The following is a 17583-nucleotide window of genomic DNA, read 5'->3' on the forward strand; positions in this document are numbered from 1 at the left end:
TAGATCTCAACAGAGAAAATATCCTACAAGAACTAAATGGTGGAATCTAGGAAAATCTGGCTTCCCTTGTGGCTCAGATGGTAAAGAATCCACCCGCAATGCGGGAGACCTAGGTTCAATCCCTGGGTTGGGAAGATCCCCTGGAGAAGGGAACAGCTACCCACTCCAGTATTCTGGCCTGGAGAATTCCATGGACTGTATAGTCCATGGGGTCACAAAGAGTTAGACATGACTGAGCGACTTTCATAGGAAAATCCATGATATGCAGAGGTAAAATAGTTATTTAGATTATCACCTGTGATCACTCAGAATGAGGCACATTTTGGAGTCAATGCTTGGACAAACCAAGCAAGCAAGCAAGCAAAGTTGCTCAGTCATGTCGGACTCTTTGTGACCCCATGGGCTGTGGCCTACCAGGCTCCTCCGTCCATGGGACTTTCCAGGTAAGAATACTCAAGTGGGTTGCCATTTCCTTCTCCAGGGGATCTTCCCAACCCAGGGATCGAACCCAGGTCTCCCACATTGCAGGCAGACGCTTTACCTCTGAGCCACCAGGGAAGCCCCAAGTGGCTGCTATAATAAAATAGGATGGCAAAAATTACAAATGTGAAGTTCATGGGGACCATCAATAATGTCTTCTGACTACATTGCTGAGGCTAATAAAAAGGAAAATAACCAGTGCAGGATTTTAAGTTCCCAGTTCAAGTTATGGTGAATATATGTCAAATTTTAACCTCATTGAGTGTTCTGGAAAATTCAGGACATTGTCTGGGACAGAGTGGTAGCTTGGTAATTCGAAGGGAGACACTTGGACAGACTCAGATAACTCTGCATATGCCAGATCCCTAACTCCTGGGGAGCTACCCTGGTCAGCGGAAGCAATTCCTTCTTCCCTGTCTGATGAGTAGAGAGCTACCAGACCTACGATCCTCTATGGCTTCATCTGAGCAGAAAACCTTTCAAAAGCATGACAAATTTCCTTGTGTTCCACTCCTTGCATCTTTCATTGTCTCAAGATTGTTAGCTAGAATTAAATTCAAACACGTCATGGTGAGGATGGTACAAAATCTAATTCAGAAAGTGAACAAGTTACACACCAAAGTAATTAAAATATGTTGTTATTAATTCTACATTGTGGTTAACCTGGGGAAATAGATTCTACAAGTGTTAGACCATGGAGAGAGGAACAAAATTATAGACCAGGATGAATTTATAGATAAGGTCACACTTTCATTAAATGAACTTGGTGTGCAAAAAATATCCTTGAGACACTGTTCAGCAAGAAATCCAAAGATTAAGAAGACAGAAATGTTGGAAGAGATAGACTAATTAAGTACAATCAACTCCTAACTAAATCCCCTGAGATGGCTCAGAGTATAAGGCCCATACCAAACTATTGAGAAATATACTGCTTTAGACAATATTCAGTCAAGACTGAAGCACCATCTTCCCCAAAAACGTCTGTAGTTCTGTAGTAGTTGTCCTTCTAGATAAAAAGATGCTGCTGTTTAGTCTTTCTGATTTCAATGAGCTGATAAAGCATGTCACTTAACCAGGAAAAGCAAGACGGGCAAGATGACATGATGGACAGTAGGGCCAGGGTGACTATCAAAATGGTTTGACCTCCAAGGACCTTTGGTATAGGCTAATGAGTGAAGAACTGAGATAAATGGCTAGTTTTAGTAAGGTTCTGCTTGATTTATGTGACATTAATACAAAACCAATATCTGGCAAACAGAGACCTGACTTCAGTCAACATAAAAGACTTAAGGTCTTTCATCCAATTTTAGGCCTGAGTCAGCAAACACAACCACAGCCCCTGAATGAAGGTGAGGCCAGCTATATTTCAGGAGGGACCCTGGAATAATGGGGCTTCCCTGGTGGCTCAGAGGTAAAGCCTCTGCCTGCAATGCAGGAGACCTGGGTTTGATCCCTAGGTCAGGAAGATCCCCTGGAGGAGGAAATGGCAACCCACTCCAGTACTCTTGCCTGGAAAATTCCATGGGCTATAATCCATGGAGCCGCAAAGAGTCGGACATGACTGAGCGACTTCACTTTCACTTTCCTGGAATAATTCCACAAGTATAAATGTTCTTAGAAGATTCCTAGGAGCCTACTCCCAAGGGAATAGGACCATTTGTTAGGATGTGATGCTTAATTTTACATCTAAAGATGACTGGGCTAAGGAATCCCCAGATAGCTGATAAAATATTATTTTTCCAGGTGTTTCTGTGAGGATATTTCCAGAAGAGTTAAGCATTTGAATCATACAGACTGAGTAAAAAAGATCTGCCCTAACCAATGAGGGCTGGCATCATCCAGTCTGTTGAAAGACCAAACAGAAACAAAAACGTCAACAGAGGGTTAATTCTCTTTCTTCTTGAGCTGTGACATCTATCTTCTCCTGCCCTTGGACACTGGAGTTCTTGTTTTTCAGGCTTTCAGACTCCAGGACTGAATGCCAGTGTATTATTGGTTCTCAAGCCGTTAGCCAGGATCGCTGGACACAGAGATATACTACTGACTTCCCTGGCGCTCCAGCTTGCAGATGGCAGACTGTGGCGTATCTCAGGCCCATAACCATGTGAGCCAATTCCCATAATAAACCTCATTGTATATACCTATTTCTGTACCTCCTATTGGTTCTGTTTCTTTTGCAGTTGCTGTCATTGTTCAGTCACTTAGTCATGTCTGACTCTTTGTGACCCCATGGACTACAGCATGCCAGGCTCCCCTGTCCTTCACCATCTTCCAGAGTTTTCTCAAATTCATGTCCATTGAGTCGGTGATGCTATCTAACCATCTTATCCTCTGCCACCATCTTCTCTTTTTGCTTCAATCTTTCCCAGCATCACTACGAACAAAGCTAGTGGAGGTGATGGAATTCCAGTTGAGCTATTTCAAATCCTGAAAGATGATGCTGTGAAAGTGCTGCACTCAATATGCCAGCACATTTGGAAAACTCAGCAGTGGCCACAGGACTGGAAAAGGTCAATTTTCATTCCAATCCCAAAGAAAGGTAATATCAAAGAATGTTCAACCTACTGCAAAATTACACCCATGTCACATTTGAGCAAAAGAATGCTCAAAATTCTCCAAGCCAGGCTTCAACAGTACGTGAACCGTGAACTTCCAGATTTAGAAATGACAGGATTTAGAAATGACAGAGGAACCAGAGATCAAATTGTCAACATCTGCTGGATCATCAAAAAAGCAAGAGAGTTCCAGAAAAACACCTACTTCTGCTTTATTGACTATGCGAAAGCCTTTGACTGTGTGGGTCACAACAAACTGTTGTTTTAGAACATTCTGAAAGAGATGGGAATACCAGACCACCTGACCTGCCTCCTGAGAAATCTGCATGCAGATCAAGAAGCAACAGTTAGAACTGGACATGGAATGACAGACTGGTTCCAAATCAGGAAAGGAGTACATCAAGGTTGTATACTGTCACCCTGCTTATTTAACTTATATGCAGAGTATATAATGAGAAATGCCAGGCTAGATGAAGCACAAGCTGGAATCAAGATTGTCAGGAGAAATATCAATAACCTCAGATATGCAGATGACACCACCCTCATGGCAGAAAGTGAAGAAGAACTAAAGAGCCTCTTGATGAAAGTGAAAGTAGAGAGTGAAAAAGTTGGCTTAAAGCTCAACATTTAGAAAACTAAGAGCATGGCATCCGGTCCCATCACTTCATGGCAAATAGATGGGGAAACAATGGAAACAGTGACAGATTTTATTTTGGGGGGCTCCAAAATCATTGCTGATGGTGACGGCAGCCATAAGATTAAAAGAAACTTGTTCCTTGGAAAGAAGAAAGCTTGGAAGAAAAGCTTTGACCAACCTAGACAGCATATTAAAAAATACAGACACTACTTTGCCAATGATGGTCCATCTAACCAAAGTTACGGTTTTTCCAGTGGTCATGTATGGATGTGAGAGCTGGACTATAAAGAAAGTTGAGTGCCAAAGAATTGATGCTTTTGAACTGTGGTGTTGGAGAAGACTCTTGAGAGTCCCTTGGACTGCAAGGAGATCCAACCAGGCCATCCTAAAGGAAATCAGTCCTCAATATTATTGGGAAGGACTGATGTTGAAGCTGAAACTCCAATACTTTGGCCACCTGGTGTAAAGAACCGACTCATTTGAAAAGACCCTGATTCTGGGAAAGATTGAAGGCGGGAGGAGAAAGGGATGACAGAGGATGAGATGGTTCGATGGCATCACCGATGGGATGGACATGAGTTTGAGTAAGCTCCAAGAGTTGGTGATGGACAGGGAAGCCTGGCATGCTGCACTCCATGGGGTCGCAAAGAGTCGGACATGACTGACGGACTGAACTGAACTGAACTTCCCAGCATCTTTTCAAATGAGTCCAGCTCTCTGCATAAGGTGGTCAAAGTATTGGAGCTTCAGCTTCATCATCATGGATATTCAGGATGGATTTCCTTTGTTTCTCCGGAGAACCCTAACACACAGGGATACAATGTGCTAAGAAAGAAGCTACACATACCTACCAGTAACATCTGGATAGTGCCTCTGAGATGACATAAACCCCCACGGATCCAGGATGCCACTGTTTTCTAGGAGTTAGAAAGGATTTACTTAGGGGATGATTTATAACTGGATCTTTGGCTCAACTCCATCTCAGCATAGGCCTAGTACATCTGAGAACATGCCTGTGGTCATTTCCTCAGTTGTGAAAGCTCAGTTGGAACAGGGATACTCAGCAACTGACAGGGTTATAACACTGGAATCCTGAACTATGAAGTAAAGGATATAATGACAGAAACAGCAAAGTGTAAGTCTCAGGGACAAAGCCTTTCTCCCAAAGTAGTAAGTTAGTATCAGTTCTGTACTCCTGAGGAAATTTCACAGTACTACCTCCATTGAATACTTGAAAAATACTGAGATTGTAAATCTTCCATTCCTATTTAACTGGCCCATTTGTCCCATGTATATAACAGACTGACTCCTTAGAAAAAATCAAAAAAGACTGTTGTTAATCTAACCATGGTTGCTGATCTTCATGAAGATTCTTCACTAGAACAAAGCAATATGACCCCTGGTACCCTGTATACTCCAAGTCTCTCTCTCTCTCTTTTACACACACACACACACACACACACAGAGGTACAGAAGTATTCTCCGCCAGCCAGCAAGGGCAGGAGATTAGGATCATAGTTGTTTCTCCTCAACGCTTGGCTCTGTGCCACAGTTTAGTCTGCAAACACTCATATCATCACACCATTCCAAAGGCCATCTTGCTGATCCCACATATTGATGACATAATTCTGACAGAATCTGGCTAGCAGGAGTGTAAACAGGAACTTTAGACATATAGAGAGATTATTCCTAGGAAAGTCAGCATCCTTCCAACTCTGAAGTTTTAGGGAGTCCAGAGTCCACGACATATCAGTATATGACTGTCTCCTCCAAATGAAAGACAAGGTGCTGGATTTTGCTTGCTTATCACTAAGGCAGAGATGTAACATTTCAGGGAGATTTTCTATATGCTTCCTCCACCAACTTACTAAATAAATAATTTGCCAGGTTGACAATCTTAAGTTGATGCCAGAATACAATAAGATATTGCAGCTAACCCACTCTGCAGCATGAGCAATTTCATAACCGACCAATTGAAGTGGGAATCTGGAAGAATGACTGTTGATCAAAACATCTGTAGCAAACAAACTGTTGCAAGGACCCAACAGCAAGCCCTGATTGAAGATTTACAGACAAACCTCTAGGATTTAGGAGACATGCCAGCGCACTTAAAGAGGATAAACACTCTCCTTTTATAAAACAGATGTTCTCTTGCCACTTGGCTCCTTGGTGCAGGCTGAGACTTAACTCTGGGATACCAAGTAACAGGAGATGTGACTGTTCATCAAGAACTGGGTATTATCTAATCCAGGAAGCCATAAAGCTGGCATGTGAAAACGACATGTACAAGATTGGACTAGCAGAAACTAAAGGCACAAGTAAACGACTTCACTTCCACTTTTCACTTTCATGCACTGGAGAAGGAAATGGCAACCCACTCCAGTGTTCTTGCCCGGAGAATCCCAGGGACGGGGGAGCCTGGTGGGCTGCCGTCTATGGGGTCACACAGACTCGGACATGACTGACGCGACTTAGCAGCAGCAGCAGCAGCAGACTGTAGGAACATGTGGGCCCTGCCTGTTCCTGCTGGACTGTTACTTCTCCTCTCAGTGATACCACTTACAGACTCCTAGGGATTTCTCCAGGGCCAGCTGACTCAGGAAGGAAAAAGCTGAGCCTGGTCTATAGGAGGTTCTGCATGATACACCACACTAACCAGAGTGATCTCCTGAAGCATTAAATATTTTATGCTCACACTCAAAACACTGAATATCATTGAAGACAAAAAAAACCCCAAAAGAATAGAAAAACTGGGACATACTTCTGCTCTCTGAGAATATGTACTCTGCACAGAGTCCTATGCATTAAAATAATAATTACTGAAACTGGGAAGCCAAAAATGTAAACCAAAAATGTAATTGCTGTAAGTTTTAGAAACATTTACTTCTTTTTGGCTGTGCTGGGTCTTTGCTGATGTGCAGGCTTTTCTCTAGTTGTGGGGGGCCAGGGCTACTCTTTGTTGCAGTGCACAGGCTGCTAATTGCAGGGGCTTCTCTTGTTTCAGAGCATGGGCTCTAGGGCGCACAGGCTTCATTGCAGCCTCAGCTCTAGAGCACAGACTCAGTAATTGTGGCACACACGCTTTGTTGCTCTGAATGTGGGATCAGATGTGGGATCTTCCCAGATCAGGGATCAAACTCACGTCTCCTGCATTGGCAGGCAGATTCTTTACCAATGAGACACCAAGGAAGCTCCTATATTTTTTTAAAGGATAGCAAAAAAAAAATGCTTTAAAGTTTTTGTCATGATAAGAAGTGTAAAATTATCAATACGTTGCTAAATCTTTGCAATCCACATGACACTCTGGTTCAGAAGCTTTGGCCTACAAGATGCGCTGAGAGGAACTCAGTTGCAATGGGAGCCTATCAAGGCCATAGAATCACAGCGACATAAGGTACTTGGGAATGTGAGGTACTGCAGAAAGTGAAAGTGAGACACGGCACTGAAAAATCAGCAAACTATCTGAAAATTTGTATATACAAAAAAATCAACTCCCAACTCTACTCCTCCTCCCCTTGTAGACACATAAATACAAGAGTTATATTTCTGTTTCCATGCAAAGAATTAGAGGGTTCCTCTCAAAGAACTGATCCTAAGCAAATACCTCCACATAATGACAGAGTAGGGTTGTAAAAAAAATACTTACACTAAAAATACATTTATTGTGTTAAAAAAATAAAATTCAACCCAGTAAATTTGAAGATCTAATTGGCTTTATTCAACAATTCATGGATCAAGCAGCATCCCATCTAGCAACTAGAAGGACACTCAAAGGGGTTGTACAAAATCTAAAGTTTTTATACGAAGAAGGGTAGGGTAAAAGAGCTACTAGACAAAAGAAAGAGTTATTTTTAGGCCAGGACATATTATTAGGGGGAAAGAACCAGCAGGGTTTTACCATGCAGATGGCCTCTTCTTCCTCTGAGATGGAAAAGCACCCATGTGACAGATCATCACATTAGTGTTGACCAGAAAATTCCAAACTGGTTAAGGTTACAATTCTAGAGATTTCCCTGGTGGTCCACTGACTAGGACCCCATGCTCCCAATGCAGTAGCCCCAGATTCGACCCCTGATCAGGGAACTAGATCCTACACGCCAGAACTGAGAGTCTGCATGATGCAGCTAAGGGTCACACACACCACAGCTGAAGACCCTGGGTGCTGAAATGGGGGCTCAGCACAGCCAAATAAATGAACAAATATTTTTTAAAAAAAAAGATTACACTTATGGTGAAGGCAGAACAAGTGATACTGTATTAGGCCTGTGGTTTTTTCTTTTATTGGCTATATAAACTAAAATTCAAACAACTGCATGTCCCATATTTTTACTTGCTAAATCTGTCAATTGTAATTTAGAGGTTTCATTTAATACCAGCCTTCCTGCCTGACCATCTACACCCTAAGCCAAGCCCATGCTGTGGACAAATTTCTTACAAAATGAACAGAAGTCCCATCAGCACATTTTATTGCTTAATTATAGTAAATTAGTAGATAACCAGGGATCCCCAGATGTCAGAGGTAAGCTTCAGGATCAAAGTTTAAGAGTCCCAGATTAAAAAAAAATAGATTGGAACTTCCCCAGTGGCCCAGTGGTTAAGAATCATCACTTTCACTGCAAGAGGGACAGCTTCATCCCTGGTTGGGGAAGTTCCACATGTCACTCGATGTGGCCAAAATAAATGAACAGAAAAACAGATGGCAGTTGCCAGAGACAGGGTTTGTGAGGGGGGCAAAACTGGGTGGAGGGAGTCAAAAGGCACAAATTCCAGTTGCAAAAGAAATAAGTCATGGGGATGCAATGTACAGCATGTTGACTATAGTTAACAATATTGTATTCATATTTGAAAGTTGCTAAGAGACTAGGCAATAAGGAGTTCATGATCTGAGCCACAGTCAGCACCCAGTCTTAACTTCATATTTAAATTGAAGAAAGCAGGGAAAATCACTAGACCATCCAGGTATGACCTAAATAAAATCCCTTACGATTATACAGTGGAAGTGAAAATAGATTTAAGGGATTATATCTAATAGAACTGAATGCCTGAAGAACTATGGACTGAGGTTTGGGACACTGTTTAGCAGGCAGTGATTATGACTATACTCAAGAAAAAGAAATGCAGAAAGACAACAGGTTGTCTGAGGAGGCCTTACAAATAGCTGATAAAAGAAGAGAAGTGAAAGGCAAAGGAGAAAAGGAAAGATGTACCTAGCTGAATGCAGAGTTCCAAAGAATAGCAAGGAGAGATAAGAAATCCTTCCTCAGTGATCAATGCAGACAAATAGGAAACAATAGACTGGGAAAGACTAGAGATCTCTTCAAGAAAATTAGAGGTACCAAGGGAACATTTCAGGCAAAGATGGGTTTGATAAAGGACAGAAATGGTATGGACCTAACAGAAGCAGAAGATATTAAGAAGAGGTGGCAAGAATACACAGAAGAACTATACAAAAGAGATCTTCATGACCCAGATAACCATGATGATGTGGTCACTCACCTAGAGCCAGACATCCTGGAATGTGAAGTGAAGTGGGCCTTAAGAAGCATCACTATGCACAAAGCTGGTGGAGGTGATGGAATTCCAGTTGAGCTATTTCAAAACTTAAAAGATGATGCTGTGAAAGTGCTGTGCTCAATATGCCAGCAAACTTGGAAAACTCAGCAGTGGCTACAAGACTGGAAAAGGTGAGTTTTCATTCCAATCCCAAAGAAAGACAATGTCAAAGAATGTTCAAACTACTGCAAAATTGCACTTATCTCACACACGAGCAAAGGAATGATCAAAATTCTCCAAGCCAGGCTTCAACAGTACATGAACCGTGAACTTCCAGAGGTTCAAGCTGGATTTAGAAATGACAGAGGAACTAGAGATCAAATTGCCAACATCCTCTGGAGCATCAAAAAAGCAAGAGAGTTCCAGAAAAACACCTACTTCTGCTTTATTGACTATGCCAAAGCCTTTGACTCTGTGGATCAAAACAAACTGTGGAACATTCTTCAGGAGATGGGAATTCCAGACCACTTGACTTGCCTCCTGAGAAATCTGTATTCTGGTCAAGAACCAACAGTTAGAACCAGACATGGAACAATAGACTGGTTCCAAATCAGGAAAGGAGTGCGTTAAGGTTGCATAGTGTCACCCTGCCTATTTAAATTATATGCAGAGTATATCATGAGAAGTGCCAGGCTGGATGCAGCATAAGCTGGAACCAAGATTGCGGGGAGAAATACCAATAACTCAGATACGCAGATGACACCACCCTTAGGGCAGAAAGTGAAGAACTAAAGAGCTTCTGGACGAAAGTGAAAGAGGAGAGTGAAAAAGTTGGCTTAAAAGTCAACATTCAGAAAACAAAGATCATGGCATCCAGTCCCATCACTTCGTGGCAAACAGGTGGGGAAACAAGGGAAACAGTGACAGAATTTATTTTCTTGGGCTCCAAAATCACTGCAGATGGTGACTGCAGTCATGAAATTAAAAGACACTTCCTCCTTGGGAGAAAAGCTATGACAAATCTAGATGGCATATTACAAAGCAGAGACATTACTTTGCTGACAAACGTCCAGGTAGTCAAAGATATGGTTTTTCCAGTAGTTGTGTATGGCTGTGAGAGTCAGACTATAAAGAAAGCTGAGCACAGAAGAAATGTTGTCGACCTGTTGTATTGGAGAAGACTCTTGAGAGTCCCTTGGAATGCAAGGAGATCCAACTAGTCCATCCTCAAGGAAATCAGTCCTCAACATTCACTGGAAGGACTGATGCTAAAACTGAAACTCCAACACTTTGGCCACCTGATGCGAAGAGCTGACTCATTTGAAAAGACCCTGATGCTGGGAAAGATTGAAGGCAGGAGGAGAAGGGGACGACAGAGGATGAGATGGTTGGATGGCATCACCGACTCAATGGACATGAGTTTGAGTAAACTCCGGGGTTGGTAATGGACAGGGAGGCCTGGCGTGCTGAAGTCCATAAGGTCACAAAGAGTCAGATACAACTGAGTGACTGAACTAAAATGAACTGGACTATACATACAGTCCATGGAATTCTCCAGGCCAGAGTACTGGAGAGGGTAGCTTTTCCCTTCTTCAGGGGGTCTTCCCAAACCAGGCATCAAACCCAGGTCTACTGCGTTGCAGGCCGATTCTTCACCAGCTGAGCCACAAGCGTAACCGCTGCCCCTCTCCAAAACCTGTCAGTGCATCAACAGGATTTCAGTACAATAAAACGGAATTACAACCGAGAGAGTTGCAGGACACAGACTACATTTAAAAAGGAATTCTTGGGGAAATCCAAAGAGAACTAGGTGGGGGGTGAAGGACAAAGAAACTAAAGGGAACTGAAACCTCTGGCACTTAGAGCTAAGAAAAATTAAACACAGTCAGCACCTAGCCAGATTAACACAAAACCTAACACTAAACGCCTAGTTACCCGTTAGATCCTAATACTTGCTAGACCATGTCCAGTTTTCAACAAAAAATTACAAGGAATGCTAAGGCAAGAGAAAACAGTCTGAAGAGACTCAGCAGGCATCAGAATAAGGATCAGCTATTTTGTAATTATTAGAGCAGGCTGAGTGCTGAAGAACTGATGCTTTTGAACTGTGGTGTTGGAGAAAACTCTTGAGAGTCCCTTGGACAACAAGGAGATCAAACCAGTCAATCCTAAAGGAAATCAACCCTGAATATTTACTGGAAGTACTGATGTTGAAGCTAATACTCCAATATTTTGGCTACCCGATATGAAGAGCCAAGTCATTGGAAAAGACCCTGATGCTGGGCAAGACTGAAAGCAGGAGGAGAAGGGGACGACAGAGGATGAGATGGTTGGATGGCATCACTGACTCAATGCATGTGAGTTTAAGTAAACTCCGGGGGATGGTGAAAGACAGGGAAGCCTGGAGTGCTACAGTCCATGGGGTCACAGAGTTGGACACAACTGAGGGACTGAAGATGAACAACGACAAAAGAATGTCTTTGCTCATTAGTAGAATAGTGATAGAACCAGTCTCATAAAAGACATGTCAACAGAAGCTTCCCAAACAGAAATGCAAACATAAAAATTAATGGAAAAAGAAACAGAATAGTATATCCAGGAACTATGTGATAATTAACAAGAGATGTAAATTGTGCATGATATGAAGGCCTGTACATGATACTTACATGAAAAGAAACAAGAAATATTTGAAGTAATAATGGCTGAGAATGTTCCCAAACTAATGGCATACACTAAAGAACACACACATGAAGCTCAGAGAACACCAAGCAGAATAAATACTAAAAAAAAAAAAAATCTCCTCCCAGGCACAACATACTCAAAGTATAGAAAGCCAAAGACAAAAAAACAAAGAAAACATCTTGAAAGACTCCAGAGAACAAATATATTTTCCCTACAGAAGCCAAAGTACTTGTTATTCTTATAAATTTCCTTTCTTCAATAAATTCTCCGGTGAATTTCGGCATTTTGCTTATGTGGACTGGATGCTGAGAGGGAGGTCCACAGGCTAGTGGAATGTGCCATTACATCATGGTTTATTATCCTAATCTTTCTCAATATACTGAGAAAGCATCAGGAAAATTCCCATTGAATGGTCAGTGAACATATTTACACTTATTAGGTAATATTTTTTTCTTATATTTGCTTTTACTCTCTGACATTTATCCCCCTTTAGGCAGCAGCTGGAGTGTTCTATGTCTCCAGAAGAGGATAATGCAGAAGAATCTACAGGAATAAAAAAATGTCAATTTTTTGGCTTTTTGTATTCAATGCAAAAGCCCAAGTATAAGGCAAACATTTTATGAGAAGAAATGACCAGATAGAGCCATGCTGATAACCAAAGAAATAAAAAGAATGAAAAGGTAGGGACCAGTATAGAAAGATGACTGTGATCCAGATGAAATGCCCTTAACACTATTCAGCCTCCCAGAACTCAGGGATAAGCAGGACAATGGGAGCTCCATGAAGAAGTTAAACTGAGGTACAAAAGTTCAAGTGAGATATTTTCATAACCAGAGGTTTTTATTTGAAATTTGGATTCAGTATGTATTACTTGATTGATATAATAAAGGTCTGGCAGGACACACAAGAAACAGTCAACAGAGTTTATCTTAGGGAGTTATAATAGGAAGTCAATAGGAGACATTAAGATTTTTTACTTATCTCTTAGAAACTTTTTTAATGTTCATATATTTTTAATTTATTTATTCAATAGAGTTGCATTGCTTTTATGAAAGTATAATTAACAATGAACAGAAAGAACAAAAAAGTACACGTGAAGAAAATTATTTAAGGGAAATTTTGCTTGGCTCTCTGAGAATGACTAAAAATAAACAAAAAGAAGATTCAGTAGGAAAAGAAAGCAATGGAGAAGGCAAAAAAGAGATAAGGACACACAGAGAGTCAGCAAAAGTGAAAGAGAAACATCAGCTTCTTGCACAAATAATTCAAGGGCAAGGGCTTCAAAAATAAATGTGTCTCTAGCCATTGTATTACTAGAAACACATTGAGGAAACCCTCCAAAAGGAAAGAAACAGGCTAGCTAAGGAACTGCTAGCCACTTATTCCTTACTGGCTAAGGAAAAACAAGTTGATATTTAAAAATGAGCTAAGAAGCCTTATGAAAGACTGTAGCCACCTCCTCCTGCAAATAAATGAACATTCATCAATTGGCAGAGAGATTAGGCTTAATTTTTTGCCTCTGGAGTAACGAATTAAAAACTAAAGTATCAACTAAAAGGAAGCAGCTTTATATTCTCGTGAGTTTCCTTAACATCAGATACATTAATCGGCTTCCCTAGTGGCTCAGGCTGTACAAAATCTGCCTGCAATGCGGGAGACAGGTTCCATCCCTGAGTTGAGAAGATCCCCTGTGGGAGGAAATGGCAACCCACTCCAGTATTCTTCCCTGGAGAATCCCATGGACAGAGAAGCCTGGCGGGCTACAGTTCATGGGGTCACACAGAGTTGGTCACGACTGAGCAACTCACACTTTCACACTTTCATCAATTGGCAGAAAGATTAGGCTAAATTTTTGCCTCTGTAGTAAAGAATTAAAACGAAAAGTATCAACTAAAAGGAAGCAGATTTATATTCTCTAGAGTTTCCATAACATTAGATACATTAATTAAAAAACAATCCTGAACCTTCTGGGGAGTAAAGGACCAGAAGAGTTCTGAACTGTTAATACTTCTGCTTTGCTTTGTACTTGATAGCAAAAGTAGCAGCATGTACGCAGAAAGAACACTGTTACAATCAATACCTTGCCTGAAAAGTGAAGGTGAGCCCAGCGCAGAGGGGGAGCAGTCTTCCATTTGCCAGGCAGAAAAGAACCAGCTGCTTTTATAAAGAGCTGTAACAAGCTTTGAGTAACCAGGGCAGCGTGGCTACAGGAATCTAGGAGAAAAAATTCTTCAGAGAGGGTGTTCAAGGGATAGAAGGGTAAAGACAGCTGAGAAACATGTGAAGATTAACCTGACCTGCTTTACAGCTTTGCCTCAGGCCAGACTCTCCACTCCATTTATGCCTTCCTTTTTTCCTCCCCTTATTATCACATCTGCCACGGAGCAAATATGAGCCTTAACTTGGAATGCCAGTCCTCAATATTTATGTATTAGCACAGCTCCCACGCATGAGAGGTCTGATGGCTAAGCGGTGTTCAGAATAGCTTAGCATGATAATCAAATGTCAGCTTTATTTTAGTATGGCAAAGTAATAGTCCAAAAATAATCTATGTTCCAGTTACTTGTAAACAGTAAACACAAGAAAATGAGTATTTGTAATTATCCTTAATTTAGGAAGGAATTCATAAATGACAGCTTGTTATTTACAGGTCAGAATCGAGACAGCACATACTATTTAACAATGTGGAGGTCAGAAAATTAAACTGATGGGAAGGAGAGAGAGACTCGATACAAGTTAAACTGGTAGCTGTTTCCTTATTAGGTGTTTGTAAGGAGCACTTCTAACTTAACAGCAAAGGTCTTTATTAAAACAAGAAAGGCTCTTCACACCTATTTACTGGGAACTAAACAGTAGTTCAAAGACTTGAAGTGTTTCCCTCAGAGTCAGAGGCAGCATCAATGATTGTTAAAGAATCCTAAGTCTAAGTAGTCATGGCTATTACTATATAGTTCTACACAATTTGTGCAACACATTCTCATATGTTAACTCATATAATCCCCATAAGAAGTTTTCTGTCCTCACTCTCTTTCCTAAACACCCTCTTCAAATCAGAGGTGAAGAAACCAAGGTTTGCAAGTCAGTATCTTAGCCAATGCCAACAGTGCCAACAATGTAAAGGAGCTAAAACAGAGTTCAACACAGGTGTGACCTCAAAGCCATAAGCATTCACCTTTGAACACTGCCTCCCTCTCTAAAATACTGGTTCTGCCATTAACAAGCTCTATGATGTCAGATAAATTGATTGATTTCTCTGGACTTTGGTCTCTTTCTATGTAAAATTCCTTTACTGAATTACATGAATTCCAAATCCTCTTTCTTATCTAACATTCATAATTCCTCTATTAAAAGCATATCATAAAGCTGGAAGTAAAGATGTGATTTGCACTGGTAAGTTGCTTAAATAAAGGGTGATTATTCCCCTGGGAGATGTAAATGCTACCTGAAGAACCAATAAGTAATTTTATTAAATCAATACTTATCAAGAGCTGACTCTGTACCAGAAGACCAGAATGATGCCTGTGATTGACATGGAGGATGCAATGATAAAAATAAAATGATAATAATAATCTCTGTGCTCACAAGTTCAGAGATAACTGGAGGAAGTTGCACGTCAAGAAACAATTGCAGCACCATATGTTAGGGCATGAAACTGGGCATGATAAAACAGGCATATAGTAGAGACCAGAAAGTCAGGAAAAGCTCCTTGCAAACCAGCATGTTAAAATGCAGCTTGAAGGAATGAGAGATGATCTAGGCAAATAAACTAGAAAGAGAAAGATGTTTTATGTAGACAGCTGCTGCTGCTGCTGCTAAGTCGCTTCAGTCGTGTCCGACTCTCTGCAACCCCATAGATGGCAGCCCACCAGGCTCCCCCGCCCCTGGGATTCTCCAGCCAAGAACACTGGAGTGGGTTGCCATTGTAGACAGAGCTGCAGATAAAGAAAGAGTAGTAAACTAATATCCTAAAAGCTAAATTGCCTACTGTAACTATTCAACTTCCAAAATGTATCCATAATTGCCATTTAAGCCACAGGGGCTAATGTAGAAGTCATCCTAAATATAAGTTTCTCCTGTTATGCAAAGTGATCTTCATAGCTATTAAGCAACATAATAAGGCAACTGCGTCTGATTCCAAAGCATGAAGCCTGTGTTCTTTACCTCTAACATTGCTACCTTCCTGTACTTTTTTTTTTTTTGAAGGTCAACTGAGCAGAAATGACTCTGGTGCATAAACACATTTTAGGACACGGGGCAACCAAAGCAATACTGGGTAATTTAAGAGAAGCTACAAAAAGATATAAGCTCAGCTGAAGAACCAGATATGAACCTGCTCTAAATCCATTTGGAAAGGTCTCCCTGAATCTATATCCCAGCCATGTACCAAAGGCATCTCAAAGAACAAGACTTTCTGCAAAACTGTAGAGTGGAATTTTCTTCCCTCTAAGGTTTAAGAGAGCAAGTCATCAAGCCCACAAAACTCTAAAAGTACAATCAGATTCATTTTGTATAAGCAAGAGCATAATTTCACTTGTGGTTTGGCAGTAACTGGTAATTTATGGATTTAAATATTTTAACAATGTATTAACATCCTATAACTTTTAAACCAAAAAGGTTAAAGAGTTTGAGTTGTCACTGCTCATTTTTACATCTCAAGGAAGGAAGACTAATGATTCACACAACATTCACTCCTTAATTGCATGTCTGGCATAATGAAAGTAATTGCCTTCAGGTGTGTGGATACTGTACTTAGCAGGTGTCTCCCCGAACTTGACTGGCTTTGAAAAAGGTACAGATCTGAGTCACACTCTCAATGATAACAAAAATAAAGAAACAATACTCCAGAGATTAAGGTCCCAAAAGAGAGCCCCCGGAATCACCTAGGAGCCCCCTTCCTCCAGGAATCCTGAGCAGAAGACCGGCTACAGGAGGGACCCAGCTCAGCTTCTCACGGCTTCACCTTCTCCTCCCACCCCGGCCGAAGCCAGTTTCCCTCACAGGATGCACAGAGTCCTGAGCCTTCCCCTGGGAAACTGACTGTGGTAACTAGAAACAGATAGTTGAAATAGAAAACACAAGATTTCCCACCATTAAAAACAGAAATCAGAAATACTCACACATTTGCTTTTTTTTAACATGTCACTAAAAATACCAAACACTTTATTTTTAACCAGTGATTACATTCTATGTATGCATTATGCGTCTGAAACTTTCTGCAGCATTCAATGCAAGATAGATATTTCTGGAAGCCCCAAAGTAACCAGTCAAGAATGTTTTCAAGATGTGAACTTAAGGTACAACTTAAAGCGATAGATGAGGCCACTGAGACTTCAGTTATACCCACCTGTCACTTCTGGAGCTGCTGCAGCTCCCAGTCCCACGGTAATCACACACGGATACAGCCCCCTTTCACTGGGCTTCCCAAGCTTCTCCCCAAAGTGTGTGAGTGCAGCTGACTCTTCCAAAGTTTGAAGCTATAAAAGTGATTTATGTCAGAACAAGTGTCTTAACACCAGATATTAGACAACTGTGTTCTCTAAAGACTTCAGCAGTCCTGCAACAAGAAACTATTACACCTCCTTAACTTGTTAAACACTTTTTTAAAGAGACCTGATTTGCACCATGTTGCATGACTGCCTTCTCCAACTTCAGATTACTATTAACATCTTATGTAAAGTATTTTATCCAGCGATTTGTTTCACTTTACTATCGTAAACCATGCCCTGATGTTTCCAC

The 17583-nt window shown here is 41.1% G+C and overlaps 1 long non-coding RNA gene across 1 annotated transcript in view; it reads right to left on the minus strand.

Annotated features, from left to right (window-relative positions):
* The window catches only part of LOC122673621, a 75250-nt gene extending 57950 nt beyond the window's left edge, over nucleotides 1-17300 (minus strand). Inside the window, exon 1 of the long non-coding RNA XR_006334754.1 lies at nucleotides 17192-17300. This is a non-coding gene — a long non-coding RNA (uncharacterized LOC122673621). The remainder of the gene's footprint in view (nucleotides 1-17191) is intronic.
* Nucleotides 17301-17583: the final 283 nt, after the last annotated feature.

This window comes from Cervus elaphus, chromosome 17 (assembly GCF_910594005.1).
Source record: "Cervus elaphus chromosome 17, mCerEla1.1, whole genome shotgun sequence".
NCBI lineage: Eukaryota > Metazoa > Chordata > Mammalia > Artiodactyla > Cervidae > Cervus > Cervus elaphus.